The following is a 14,151-nucleotide window of genomic DNA, read 5'->3' as shown; positions in this document are numbered from 1 at the left end:
ACATGCATAGTGACCAAGGGCACACAGCTCTACATGATAAACTCAGAATGTAATAGGAGTGTGAATACAGGTTGTGCTTCAAATGGTTATGGATAGACAGGGGTTCTCCAGCTCTGGAGAGGCAGTTTCGGGGAACAGAAGACTAATAACAGTCCCCTGCATGAATACTTCAGCCCCACTTCTTTCCTTAGCTAGTATTTAACCTCACTTTCCTAAGCTATAAATGACAGCAATAACATCAACTTTGGTGTCCATTAATGGAAGTGACTTTTCTCCACGCACGCCAATGAGGCTTACAGGAGGGGCGCTGACTCTGCAGGAGCAGCTCATTATGTGTATTCAGGGGGTGGCGGGGAAGACTGGAATCACTCATCTTGAGTCAATGGTTATAGTTTCATTAAATGGTTGAGAGCCAAATGGGACTGTTGGGAGGTTAGCCGGAGAGGGCCCACCAGAGGTCTATCTGCATGAAAGACCAGGAGCCTTCTAAGAAGATTCATATTCCAAGGAATCAGTTACTGTAGGAGAAAGCCAATTCCGAATGTTGCATGTTGCTACTCCCTCTGATTTGAAGAGTTTATGTATCATGTTGAAACCAAGAACTAAGTTCTTTTTTTCTCTCTCTTTTTTTTTTTTTTTTGGAGATGGCGTCTCACTCTGTCTCCCAGGCTGGAGTACAGTGGCTCGATCTCAGCTCACTGCAATCTCCCCCTCCCGGTTCAAGCAATTCTACTACCCCAGCCCACCAGGTAGCTGGGACTATAGCCATGTGTCACCAAGCCCGGCTAATTTTTGTATCTTTAGAAGAGAAGTTTTCACCATGTTGGCCAGGCTGGTCTCGAACTCCTGACCTCAAGTGATCTGCCTGCCTCAGCCTCCCAAAGTGCTGGGATTACAGGCATGAGCCACTGTACCCAGCTGAGTAAGTTCTTTTGACACAGAGGTTTTTATGAGACGTGATGGGGAAAGGATTACCCCACATGGCTTGAACCTTTCTGTGTGTTGGCACATCGGAGAGTGCACCTGAATATCTCCCCATTGTAGGCTGACAGAACATACACACATGGGCTTTGCATGGGGGTTAGGAGTCTTACGGTTTTATGTATAGAAAACAGAGACTGAGAAATGCTATGTATTATTGTTAATAAATTTCTACCTTTTCAGTTCATCTTCTTCCCAGTATCTACCCAACAGAATATTTTACAGCTGTTGAAAAGAGCGAAGTAACTCTACGTGTATTGATACAGAATATTTGCCAAGATATGTTATTTTTAAGTGTAAAAAGGTACAGAACAGTGTAAATATTATGCTGCTATTTATATTAAAGGAAATATGCATGCATCTGTATATGCATATAATACATTTAGAAAGAAACACAAGACCATTAATAGTGATTAGTTTGGCCGGGCGCAGCAACTCACGCCTGTAATCCCAGCACTTTGGGAGGCCAAGGCGGGTGGATGACCTGAAGTTAGGAGTTCGAGACCAGCCTGACCAACATGGAGAAACCTTGTTTCTACTAAAAATACAAAATTAGCCGGGTGTTGTGGTGCATGCCTGTAATCCCAGCTACTTGGGAGGCTGAGGCAGGACAGTCGCTTGAACCTGGGAGGTGGAGGTTGCAGTGAGCTGAGATCGCACCACTGCACTCCAGCCTGGGCAACAAGAGCAAAAATCTGTCTCCAAAAAAAAAAAAAAAAAAGTGATTCGTTCTGAGAAGGTGATTCTGGGTGAAGAAGTTAGGTTTGTATATATATATGTATATATATACACACAAATTTTAAATATATATATATATTTAAAATGATGCATTGCAAAAATAAAATTGAAATTGAAAATGACTCAGCCTGGACAACATAGTGAGACTTCATCTCTACCAAAACATAAAAAAAAAAAAAAAATAGCCAGGCATAGTGGCACATGCCTGCAGTCCCAAGTGGGGGGATTGCTTGAACCTGGAGGTTGAGGCTGCAGTGAGCCAGGATCACACTACTTCATTCCAGCCTGGGTGACAGAGTAAGACCCTGCCTCAAAGAAAAAAAAAAAGAAGACTGGTGAATTAGTCTGAAGTTTCTCATAGTATTGACTATGTACTTACTCTTCCCAAATAATAGGAAAAGAAGAACACACCATTTAGAGAATAATTTGTAAATATTTTCAGTTTTCATATGTGTATGTGTGTATGTGTGTGTGTGTGTTTTTTTATAAGGAAATTTCTTATTTTGGGTAGGCCAGTTTTTTTTCCCCAGAGGCAGAGCACAGAAATAGTGCTGAGGAGGTCTGGTTCTGATGTCAGACAGCTAGGACTCCAATTCTAGCTCTGCTGCTTACTAGCTATGCACCTTGGGTAAATTGTTTAACTTACCTAAGCTTCAATTTCATTCCTTTAAAATATGGAAGAATAATAGTATTTACTTAATAGTGTTGTTTATAAAGATTTATTTATTTATTTATTTATTTAGGAGATGGGAGTCTTACTCTCCCAGGCTGGAGTGCAATGGCGCAATCTCAGCCCACTGTAACCACTGCCTCCCTGGTTCAAGTGATTCTCCTGCCTCAGCCTCCTGAGTAGCTGAGACTACAGGCACCACTACCACGCCAGGCTAATTTTTTGTATTCTTAGTAGAGACGAGGTTTTACCATGTTGGCCAGGCTGGTCTCAAACTCCTGAATTCAGGCGATCCGCCCGCCTCGGCCTCCCAAAGTGCTGGGATTACAGGTGTGAGCCACCGCACTCAGCTATAAAGATTTAATGAAGTACAATAGTTGCCACTCATCTGTGGTTTTGCTTTCCTTGACGTCAGTTACCCATGGTCAACCCTGGTTGAGGAAAATAGGTGAATACAGTACAGTAAGACATTTTGAGACAGAGAGATTACATTCACATAACTTTTATTACAGTGTATTGTTATAATTGCTATATTTTATTTTATTATTAGTTATTGTTGTTAATCTATTTCTGTGCCTAATTTATACGTTGAACTTTATCATAGGTTTGTATATATAGGATAAAACAGTATATATAGGGTTCAGGATACTATCTGCAGTTCCAGGCACCTACTGGAGTCTTGGAACGTATCCCCTGCAGACAAGCAGGGACTATGCAATGCAGTTGAAGCAAACAGCATACTGACTGGCCCACAGTAAGCACTTGATAAAGGTTAGAAGGAAGTACATGTAATGAACATTCAGTGCACACACAATAAGAATCTGTGGGATAAAGTAAACATTTGTTTTCCTTTTTGAAAAATGTGGTTATCTTGTGACAGATACAGATAATAAACCCCAATTAGAGATATTCCATTTGTCTAATCAACAGTCTAGTAAGTGCCAGTCACTGGTTGAAGTTTAAGCCTCCCAAGGATGGCAGCCATTGAGAACTGAGCCAGGTGTGGAGATGCAAGCAGCAAATGGTAGAGCTTCCCAGCCGTCTGGAAGAGATTTTGTTCCCTCCTTCACCTACCTGTGTTTTCTGATGCTCTTAATATTCTTAGTTTTCCCATGTCTCACTTCACAAGATGGAAAGAACTATGGACTGAAGAAGAGAAGAGTTCAAGTTAATGAGCAGGGTGACCTCAAGGCCACAGCATCCCCAATTGTAAAACAAAGAGATCTCCAAGGTTCTTCTGGCCCTAAGCATTCTATAAAAATGCCAGGTCGGAGTCAGCTCTTCTGGTCTCTATGAATTCCGTATTCTGTGTTGCTCTATTCTGAAGAACTGAGATTAGAGGTGACAGAGAGCTTTGCAAAACCAGAACTAAAGATGACCTCCTCTCATAACTATTTTATCAGATGCTAGAGAATTAAATAAATGAAAAGCTGGTTAAAAGTGAATATTAACGTCTGTCTTCTGAGAATTTGCACTTTACTTTGTGACGAGAAGTTTCCATCAGAAGTATATAAACTAAACTAAGAACAGAAATTCTTTAGCATGTAAAGAAAACAAACTTAAATGGCTAAAATCTGTTAAGAATAAGATCCATTATACTTTATAGCTCCTATTCAAGTGATACATTACTTTTACTAGGTGTACTCATTTAGCTTATATTTTCCAGCATTTGCAGAAATATTATATGTTTTGCATAGTAATGATTATAAAGCTTTACATTTGTGGAGCTAGTACTTTACAAGTTTACCAAGAGATTTTACAGTAAATTTCAATTATAATGACTTACATCCAAAATATTTATCTGATCAAAAATTTGGTAATATGTAATATAGTTATTTACTCTTGTCAAAAATGACAAATTGATATTTGAGTTAAAGTATATTTTATAAAACAAATATTGCAAGGTGGTTAAAAAAGCAACTGTTCAATAGAAATGCAAAATAGAGTGGTAGGTTCTGAAATGCTTCTACATTTTTTCCCACAGTAGTGAGTTAAGCAATATTCAAAGAACTTCCTTATTTTAACTTTAAGATTTAAAACAACTTCTCTATATCAATAATAAAGATTCTTTGTCTTTCAACAGGCAGAAAGTCCACTTCATTATTTGATATGCAGCATGATATTTAGTATAAAGTAGATTGTTTGACCAGGCTGTTGAAATCATGATATAATAACAAATCATACTCTATGGACAAATCTTTTATGCAATATGACGCTAATTTCTCATGCATAATATATTGTGTATATTTGGCTTTGAAAAGTGAGACAAAAACAGCAGTAGCAAATGCCAGTGTTTCAGAAGCTCAAGAGAAATTTGAAATTTAATATCAATATTTAAGATATTTTTAATGTCATTAACTTTTGAATGGATCAAATTATTGCTTAGCTTGGACTGCCTCATTTGAATAGGCTGGGGAAATTCCAAATTGGCAGTTTCCTCCATGTTCTGGAAAACAATTTTATAAAATACTGAAACATTTGATATCTCTCTGGAGCACCAATACTGTAGTAAGTTATTCATTCATTCATTCATTCATTCATTCATTTATTCAACAAAACTTGCAACTTACTATACCTGAGGCATTGTGGTAAGCCTCCCAGGAAAGAAAAAATGTATATAACTATATAACTGGTTACTTGTATACATAATGATAAGCAACAATTAATAGTTGTAGGTGATTAGTGTAACATTCCAAGTGCCAACAATGGATACTATAATAGAAAAAAGAAAGATGGGAGGAACTGGGGAACTAGAGTAGTCAGGGAAGGCTTTGCCCAGGAGAAAGAGCTTGAAAAGATGAGTTGGACTTATATGGAGGGAAATGAATAGAGAAAGCATCTCAGGGAAGAGAAGCAATATACAGAACTTTATAGCGTCAGTCATGAAAAAGACAATAAATAAGCCAGAGAACATAGAACTTCGTAATTAAACGGTTGTCTTAGTCTTTCTGTTGCTTAAAACAGAATACCCGAAACCAGGTAATTTATAAGAAAAGGAATTTATTCCTTATAGTTATGGAGGCTGAGAAGTCCAAGGTCAAGGGACCATATCTGGTGAGGGCCTTCTTGCTGGTGATGGCTCTCTGCAGGCTCCCAAGGCTGTGCAGGATGTCTCATGGTAAGGAGACTGAGTATGCTTAGAAAGCCACCAGTCCTGCTCTCACAACAATCCATTAATTCATTAATCCGTGAATCCAGAAATGGATTAATCCACCATGAAAGCAGAGCCCTCATGGCCCAGTCACCTCTTGAAGGCCCCACTTCTCAATACTGCCACATTGGGGATTAAATTTCAACATGATCTTTGAAAGGTACAAATATTCAGACCATAGCAAGGATAGTCTGTGGATCTAGCTGCATTAGCATCCCCTGGGAGCTTGTAGAGGTGCAGAATCACAGTCTGATTCTGCATGTTCAAGGTCTTTGGTGCTTTGTTGTTGTTGTTGTTGTTGTTTTTTAAGAGACAGTCTCGCTCTGTTGCCCAGGCTGGAGTGCAGTGGCGCGATCTCGGCTCACTGCAAGTTCCGCCTCCAGATTCACGCCATTCTCCTGCCTCAGCCTCCCGAGTAGCTGGGACTACAGGCACGCCCGCCACCACACCCAGCTAATTTTTGTATTTTTAGTAGAGACGGGGTTTCACCATATGAGCCAGGCTGGTCTCGATCTCCTGACCTCATGATCTACCCGCCTCAGCCTCCCAAAGTGCTGGGATTGCAGGCGTGAGCCACCGCACCCAGCCTTGGTGCTTTGTATGCATTTAGTCTAAGAGGTTTCACTCTTGACCAATCCTTCATTTTGCAGAGGAATCTGAACCACAGAGTGGCTGGATGGCTTTCCCGATGATAATGGCAAACCTCACTTTAGAAGCAAAATCTACAGAGTCCTGGAAACAGTGAGTTTCCCCGCAATTCCACAATGTTTGACTGAACTGGAGGGAGGTAATCAGTTGGATCTGATTATGGGAGTATTTGAATGCTAAGAAAGTCAAGCCTCATCCTTCATGAATTCAACAAACATTTATTGAACTCCAGTATGGTAGCACTAGGGATACAGAGAAGAAGAAGAAAGACGCTGCCCTTAAAAAGTTAGCCTTCTAAACAAGTAAGTAACTACTATGATTTAAGTGTTCCTGCCAAAACTCATGTTGAAATGTAATTGCCAGTTGGGCGCAGTGGTTCACACCTGTAATCCCAAAACTTTGGGAGGCTGAGGGGGGGGATCATGAGGTCAGGAGTTCGAGACCAGCCTGGCCAATATGGTGAAATCCCGTCTCTACTAAAAATACAAAAATTAGCTGGGCGTGGTGGTGGGTGCCTGTAATCCCAGCTACTCGGGAGACTGAGGCAGGAGAATTGCTTGAACCTGGGAGGAGGGGGTTGCAGTGAGCTGAGATCACACCATTGCACTCCAGCCTGGGCAACAGAGCGAGACTCCACCTCAAAAAATATATATATAATTTCCATTATAACAGTATTAAGAGGTGCTATTGACTGGGCACAGAGGCTCACGCCTGTAATCCCAGCACTTTGGAATGCTGAGGCAGGAGGATCACTTGAGGCCAGGAGTTTGAGACCATCCTTGGCAACATAGCAAGACCTTGCCTCAAAACAAAACAAAACAAAAAAGAGGTGCTTTCTTTAAGAGGTAATTCAGTCACGAGAGCTCTGCCATCATAAATGGATTAATGCTATTATCTCAGAAGTGGGCTCCTGATAAAAGGATGAGTTCAGTTCTATTTCTCCTCTTGTTCTCACAAGCTTGCTTAACCTTCTGCCATGTTATGATACAGCATAAAGGCCTCACCAGATAGCAATGCCATGCTCTTGGACTTTCCAGTCTCTAGAACTGTGAGAAATTAATTTGTTTTCTTTATAAATCACCCAGCCTGTGGTATTCCATTATAGCAGCAGAAAACTGACTAAGATAGTAACCAACAATTACGAACATCCTTGGGCAACAAGTTTTAAAGGTTTCTAATAAAGAAACTAACATGATATATTCTGTGAACTTTTATTCAGTACCTAGTAGAGGACAGACTTTAGATGCAAAGTGGTGGTGTTCAAAGGTATTTGAGGGTGAGGAGAAATAGGCTGCTGTCCAAGAGTAGGAGATAAAGGATGAATGAATAAGATTTGGTCACTGTGAGGCCAGAGAAAGGCCCTCTGCATTAACTCATACATGGCAAGGAGAGGTAGAATTTGGCTCACTGAGCAGAGAAATAAGAAAGTTGGGAGAGTAAATCAGATTTTTAGAGTTGTTTGTTTTACTTTTTAGTTAGCAAAAAGATATGTTTGGTTTTAGACATATGAAGCTTGAGTGAATATCCCATAAAGAACTCTCTAGTAAGTAGTTGGAGATTCAGAATAGAAGCTTGACAGAAAATCAGGTCTGGAAAAAGGGTTCATCAGATGTTTTTGTTCAAAATAATCCATTTTCTTTGGGAGGCTGAGGCAGGAGGATTGCTTGAGACCTGGAGTTCAAAGCTGCAGTGAGCTATGATCGTGCCATACATCCCAGCATGGGTGACAGGAGACCCTGTCTCTTTAAAAAAAAAAAAAAAAAGCCAACAGTTCATTTTAATCACTGGTAAGTCAATAGGATTGATTGGGCAGTTTCAAGTTGTTGATTGGTTAGATATATTTTGTTTGCTTTTATTTATTTATTTATTTATTTATTTAGAGACAGGGTCTCACTCTGTTGGTCCGGCTGGAGTGCAGTGGCATGATCACTCACCAGTGCAGCCTCAATCTCCCCAGATCAAGTAATCTTCCTGCCTCATCCTCCCAAAGTGCTGGGACTATAGGCATGCACCACCACGCATGGCTTTGTTTGCTTTTAAATAAAATTCCAAAGCCTTTGCTTTCTCAGCTACAACTAACACAGTTATGTTCAATTATAACAATCATTATGCTCACTTTTGGGACTCAGAAAACAATATCCGGCTGATTATAGTGGCTTATGCTTGTAATCCAGCACTTTAGGAGGCTGAGGCGGGCGACTGCTTGAGGCCAGGAGTTCGAGATCAGCCTGGGTAACACAGCAGACTCTGTCTCTACAAAAACAAAAACAAAATATCCAGGCATGGTGGCATGTGCCTGTAATCCTAGCTACTTGAAGGTTGAGGCAGGAGGATCATATGAGGCCAGGAGTTTGAGACCAGGCTGGCAACATAGTGAGACACCGTCTCTACAAAAAAAAAAGTTTAGAAATTAGCTGGGTGTGGTGGTGTAGTAGTTTCAGCTACTTGGGAGGCTGAGGTGGGAGGATCACTTGAACCTGGGAGGCTGAGGCTGCAGTGAGCCGAGATCATGCCACTGCACTCCAGCCTGGGTGACAGAGTGAAACCCTGTCTCTTAGAAAAACACAATACCCCCAAGATGAAGGCCTCAGAAGCAAAACTTTTCCTCTTTCTCCTGATGTTCTTACAGTCCCATTCTCCCCAAAACCTAGCCATAGAAACCAGAATCCCTCTTCCCAAGGCAGATCATAGAAACCAGAACCCCTTTTCCCCAAAGCCAACCATAAAACCTAAAAATATTACTTTTATTTTCCTTCTACCCTTCTGTGTAAAAATTGGCCATAAAAAAATTATCTGACCTGTCTTGTTTGATTATTGATCCTAAGACTCTCCATTTCAGAGAGGGTCCTGCCCCATAACCAGAAAAAAAAAAAAAAAATACCCAGAGAGGCCAAAAAGAATATAGACACACAGGCATTTCTGGGTGTCCTACTCAGGCTACTAGCATTAGGTCATAACCCTTTTGTCCAATCACATTTCTACACCGCTTTTCTAGTTTGTAAACCTAAACATTAAAGGACAATTTTCCCTGTATTTTTGGATCTTCATTCTAAAGGCTCCTGTGTATACATGTTAAATAAATCCATATGTCTTTTCTGTTTTTGTTTTTCATTTTTATTTTTATTCTTTAGAGACTGGGTCTTTCTATGTTTCCCAGGCTGGTCTCCAACTCCTGGCCTCAAACAATACTCCTGCCTGAGCCTTCTGAGTTGCTGGGATTACAGATGTGCACCAACTGTCCCCAGTTGTTGTATGTATTTTCTTCAATTAATCTGCCTTTTTGTGGATTGATTTTTCAGTACTCTTCAGAGGGCCAAAAGGAACCTTTCCTTTGGACCCTACATCAAAAAAGTCACCTAATTTCTTTTTCCTGCCAGTGCAACATTAACAGCAAAAATGCCAGTAACCAAGTTTTTTTTTTTCACTCCATTTTTTCCAAGTCCTATTGTAGTATATTTTATCATGCAAGTGTTCACTTTTTAAAATATATTAACTAACTTCAACTTCAGAAACAACAGCTGTCCTATAGCCTACAAAATTTGACCAACTATATAAATAGTTATTATAGTTAATGCCTAGCTGGGTAGTTAATAAATTCCTCTAAAAATTATGTAACAAATAATTTAATTTTTAATTTTTTGAACTTTTTTTTTAATAATAGAGACTGGGGCCGGGCGCGGTGGCTCAAGCCTGTAATCCCAGCACTTTGGGAGGCCGAGACGGGCGGATCACGAGGTCAGGAGATCGAGACCATCCTGGCTAACACGATGAAACCCCGTCTCTACTAAAAGATACAAAAAACTAGCCGGGCGAGGTGGCGGGCGCCTGTAGTCCCAGTTACTCCGGAGGCTGAGGCAGGAGAATGGCGTGAACCCAGGAGGCGGAGCTTGCAGTGAGCTGAGATCCGGCCACTGCACTCCAGCCTGGGCGACAGAGCGAGACTCCGTCTCAAAAAAAAAAAAAAAATAATAATAATAATAGTAGAGACTGGGTTTCACCATGTTGCCTAGGCTGGTCTTGAATTCCTGGACTCAAGTGACCCGCCTGCCTCAGCCTCTCAAAGTGCTGGAATTACAGGCATGAGCCACCTCCCAGGCTCAAGTGATTTTTTCCACCTTAGCCTCCCAAATAGCTGGGACTATAAATGTGTGCCAACATGCCCAGCTATTTTTTTTTTTTTTAGATCCAAAACCTGTTTATTGAGATGGTTTCCCACTCATCTTGATTCAGCGTGCTTTTAGTGCTGCTTCCTCCTAAAGAAACATCCTTCTGTAAGCCTTGCTTTTCCTCTTGTAGGCTAGCAGAGGACAGTAGAGCAGCCAAAACACAAAACGACTGTTTGTGCATGCTAAAGACTATGGTGATTTTATAGCATCCTGGGCATTTCACATCCATGAAGTAGGAATTGGGGCTCTGCACCAGGCGTTTCCTCTTGTGTTTCCTCTTCTCCTCTTCTGAAGAGGAATGAAGGAGATCCTTTGCAAGAGGCATGTTCTTGTGGGTAGGTCATCACTGCCAGAAAGGATTTTTTTACTTTTTTTTCGTTTGTTTGTTTGAGACGGAGTTTCACTCTTGTTGCCCAGGCTGGAGTGCAATGGCACAATCTTGGCTCACCACAAGCTCCATCTCGCAGGTTCAAGCAATTCTCCTGCCTCACCCTCCCAAGTAGCTGGGCTTATAGGCATGTGCCACCATACCAAGCTAATTTTGTATTTTTAGTAGAGACAGAGTTTCTCTATGTTGGTCAGGCTGGTCTCAAACTCCTGATCTCAGGTGATCCGCTAGCCTTGGCCTCCCAAAGTGCTGAGATTACAGGCATGAGCCACTGCGTTAGGAAATTTTTTTTTTGAGATGGAGTCTCGCTCTGTTGCCCAGGCTAGAGTACAGTGGGGCAATCTTGGCTCACTGCAACCTCTGCCTCTTGGGTTCAAGTGATTCTCCTGCCTCAGCCTGCCAAGTAGCTGGGATTACAGGCACACGCCACCATGCCCAGCTAATTTCTGTATTTTTAGTAGAGACAGGGTTTCACCATATTGGCCAGGCTGGTCTCGAACTTCTGACCTCATGATCCACCCACCTCAGCCTCCAAAGTGCTGGGATTACAGGTATGAGCCACCGTGCCTGGACGAGTTTTAAATGTTTTATACAGATAAGGTTTCATCATGTTGCCCATGCTGGTCTCAAACTCTTGGGGTCAAGTGATCCACCCTCTTTAGCCTCACAAAATGCTGAGATTACAGATGTGAGCCACTGCTCCCAGGCATCAAAGTTTCTTTATAAAAGGATGAGTCTGGCCACCTTTTGGCTCTCTCTTGCCCTCTCTTTGCCCTTCCACCATGGGATAACACAGAATAAGGCCCTTGCCAGATGTCAGCCCTTCAGTCTTGGACTTCCCAGCCTCCTGAATCCTGAGCCAATACATTTCTGTTTATTATATATAATAAATAAATAAAAACAAAAATAAAAATTTAAGTCACAGGCCAGGCGCAGGAGTTCAAGATCAGCCTGGCCAACATGGTGAAATCCTGTCTCTAGTAAAAAAACCAAAAATTAGCCAGGTGTGGTGGTGCATGCCTGCAATCCCAACTATTCAGGACGCTGAGGCAGGAAAATCACTTGAATCTGGGAGGCAGAGGTTGCGGGGAGCCGAAATCGTGCCATTGCACTCCAGCGTGGGCAACAGAGTGAGACTCTGTCTCAAAAACAAAACAAAACAAAACAAAACAAAAAATTTAGGTCACAGACAGATCCTTTGAGATTCTGATAGAGGTTCCAGACTGTCTTTCTGAGAAAAGAATGCATGGGCCAGATGCGGTGGCTCATGCCTGTAATTCCAGCACTTTGGGAGGCCGAGGCAGGTGGATCACGAGGTCAGGAGTTTGAGACCAGCCTGAAGAACATGGTGAAACCCCATCTCTACTAAAAATACAAAAATTAGCCGTGCGTGGTAGCGCACGCCTGTAATCCCAGGTACTCGGGCAACTGAGGCAGGAGAATTGCTTGAACCCAGGAGGCGGAGGTTGCAGTGAGCCAAGATCGTGCCATTGCACTCTAGCCCAGGTGACAGAGCAAGAGTCCATCTCAAAAAAAAAAAAAAAAAAAAAATGCATGCCACACAGAGATAAAATTCTGAAAATAATTTTAGTAGGTGTGCAGGCTCCCAGAAGTCTACTGTGAATTAACAGAATGTCAGGTTAAGAACCATTTGTCTCAACAAAATAAATAAGTTTAACCAAAGAACTATAATACCTGTTACTGAAAACTCCAAAACATTGAAAAAAAATATATATATGTGTATATATTTTTTTGAGGCAGAGTCTCACTCTGTCACCCAGGATGGAGTGCAGTGGTGCCATCTCGGCTCACTGTAAGCTCTGCCTCCTGGGTTCATGCCATTCTCCCGCCTCAGCCTCCCGAGTAGCTGGCATTATAGGTGCACACCACCATGCCTGGCTAATTTTTGTATTTTTAGTAGAGATGGGGTTTCACAATGTTGGCCAGGCTGGTCTCAAACTCCTGCCCTCAGGTGATCCACATGCCTCAGCCTCCCAAAGTGCTGGGATTACAGGTGTGAGCCACTGTGCTACGCAAAAGATATTTTAATTAATGAAAATACATCACATAGTCATGGATTGGAAGACATGATATTGTGGGTTTTTTTCTGTTTTTTGGTTTTTTTTGGAGATGGTGTCTCACTCTGTCATCCAGGCTGGAGTGCGATGGCACAATCTCAGCTCACTGCAACCTCTGCCTCCTTGGTTCAAGCAATTCTCTTGCCTCAGCCTCCAGAGTAGCTGAGACTACAGACGCACACCACCATGCCGGGCTAATTTTAGTATTTTTAGTAGACACGGGGTTTCACCATTTGGCCAGGCTGAACTCTAAATCCTGACCTCAGGTGATCCACCTACCTTGGCCTCCCAAAGTGTTGGGATTACAGGTGTGAACAACCACTCCTGGCCTATACAATATTGCTTTTTTATGGTTTTTAATTAATTAATTAATTTTTTTTTTTTTCAGACACAGTCTCTCTCTATTTCCCATGCTGGAGTGCAGTGGTGCGATCACAGCTCACTGCAACCTTGACTTTCTGAACTCAGGCGATCCTCTCACCTCAGCCTTCTGAGTAGCTAGGATTACAGGTGTGTGCCACCATGCCCAGCTAATTTTTGTAATTTTTTTGTTTTTTTTTTTTGAGAGGGAGTCTCACTCTGTCACCCAGGCTGGAGTGCCATGGCATGATCTCGGTTCACTACAACCACCATCTCCGAAGTTCAAGCAGTTATCCCACCTCAGCCTCTCAAGTATCTGGGACTACAGGTGTGTGCCACCACGCCCAGCTAATTTTTGTATTTTTAATAGAGATGGGGTTTCACTATGTTGGCCAGGCTGGTCTTGAACTCCTGACTTCATGATCCGTCTGCCTTGGCCTCCCAAAATGCTGGGATTATAGGTGTGAGCCATCACACCCAGCCTAATTTTTTTTTTTAAATAGATATGGGGTTTTACCATGTTTCCCAGGCTGGTCTCAAACTCCTGGGTTCGAGCGATCCACCTGCTTTGGCCTACCAAAATGCTAGGATTACCAGCATAAGCTGCTGTGCCTGGCCCATAAATGTTGTTAAGAGGACACCACTTCCTGCTATGGTTTGAATATAGGTATCCCTCCAAAATTCATATGTTGGAATTCAACCCGGTACCCTCCTCTCAACCTTATCTATGGGGGATATGTTTCAAGACTCCCAGTGGATGCCTGAAACTGCAGATAGTATCAAACCTTATATGATGACAATGCTCTGGAGCGCCCAGGACTAGATCTCCTCACTGCTGATTACTAGTATTGCATCAGAGTATAAAGCATGGAAGTTGGAAAACAAGTAGTATGGAAGAGAGGGTTGGAAAAAGCAAAGGCTTCTTTTTGGCATATCAGAATTGCCAGGATCACTACCCTTGCATTTTGGGG

General features: G+C 41.9%; 1 pseudogene; it reads right to left on the bottom strand.

Annotated features, from left to right (window-relative positions):
• Positions 1-10,425: 10,425 nt before the first annotated feature.
• On the bottom strand, positions 10,426-10,685 carry LOC126931781 (40S ribosomal protein S27-like; annotated as a pseudogene).
• Positions 10,686-14,151: the final 3,466 nt, after the last annotated feature.

This window comes from Macaca thibetana, chromosome 11, assembly GCF_024542745.1.
Source record: "Macaca thibetana thibetana isolate TM-01 chromosome 11, ASM2454274v1, whole genome shotgun sequence".
Taxonomy (NCBI): domain Eukaryota; kingdom Metazoa; phylum Chordata; class Mammalia; order Primates; family Cercopithecidae; genus Macaca; species Macaca thibetana.
This window is presented reverse-complemented; position numbering and strand designations above follow the sequence as displayed.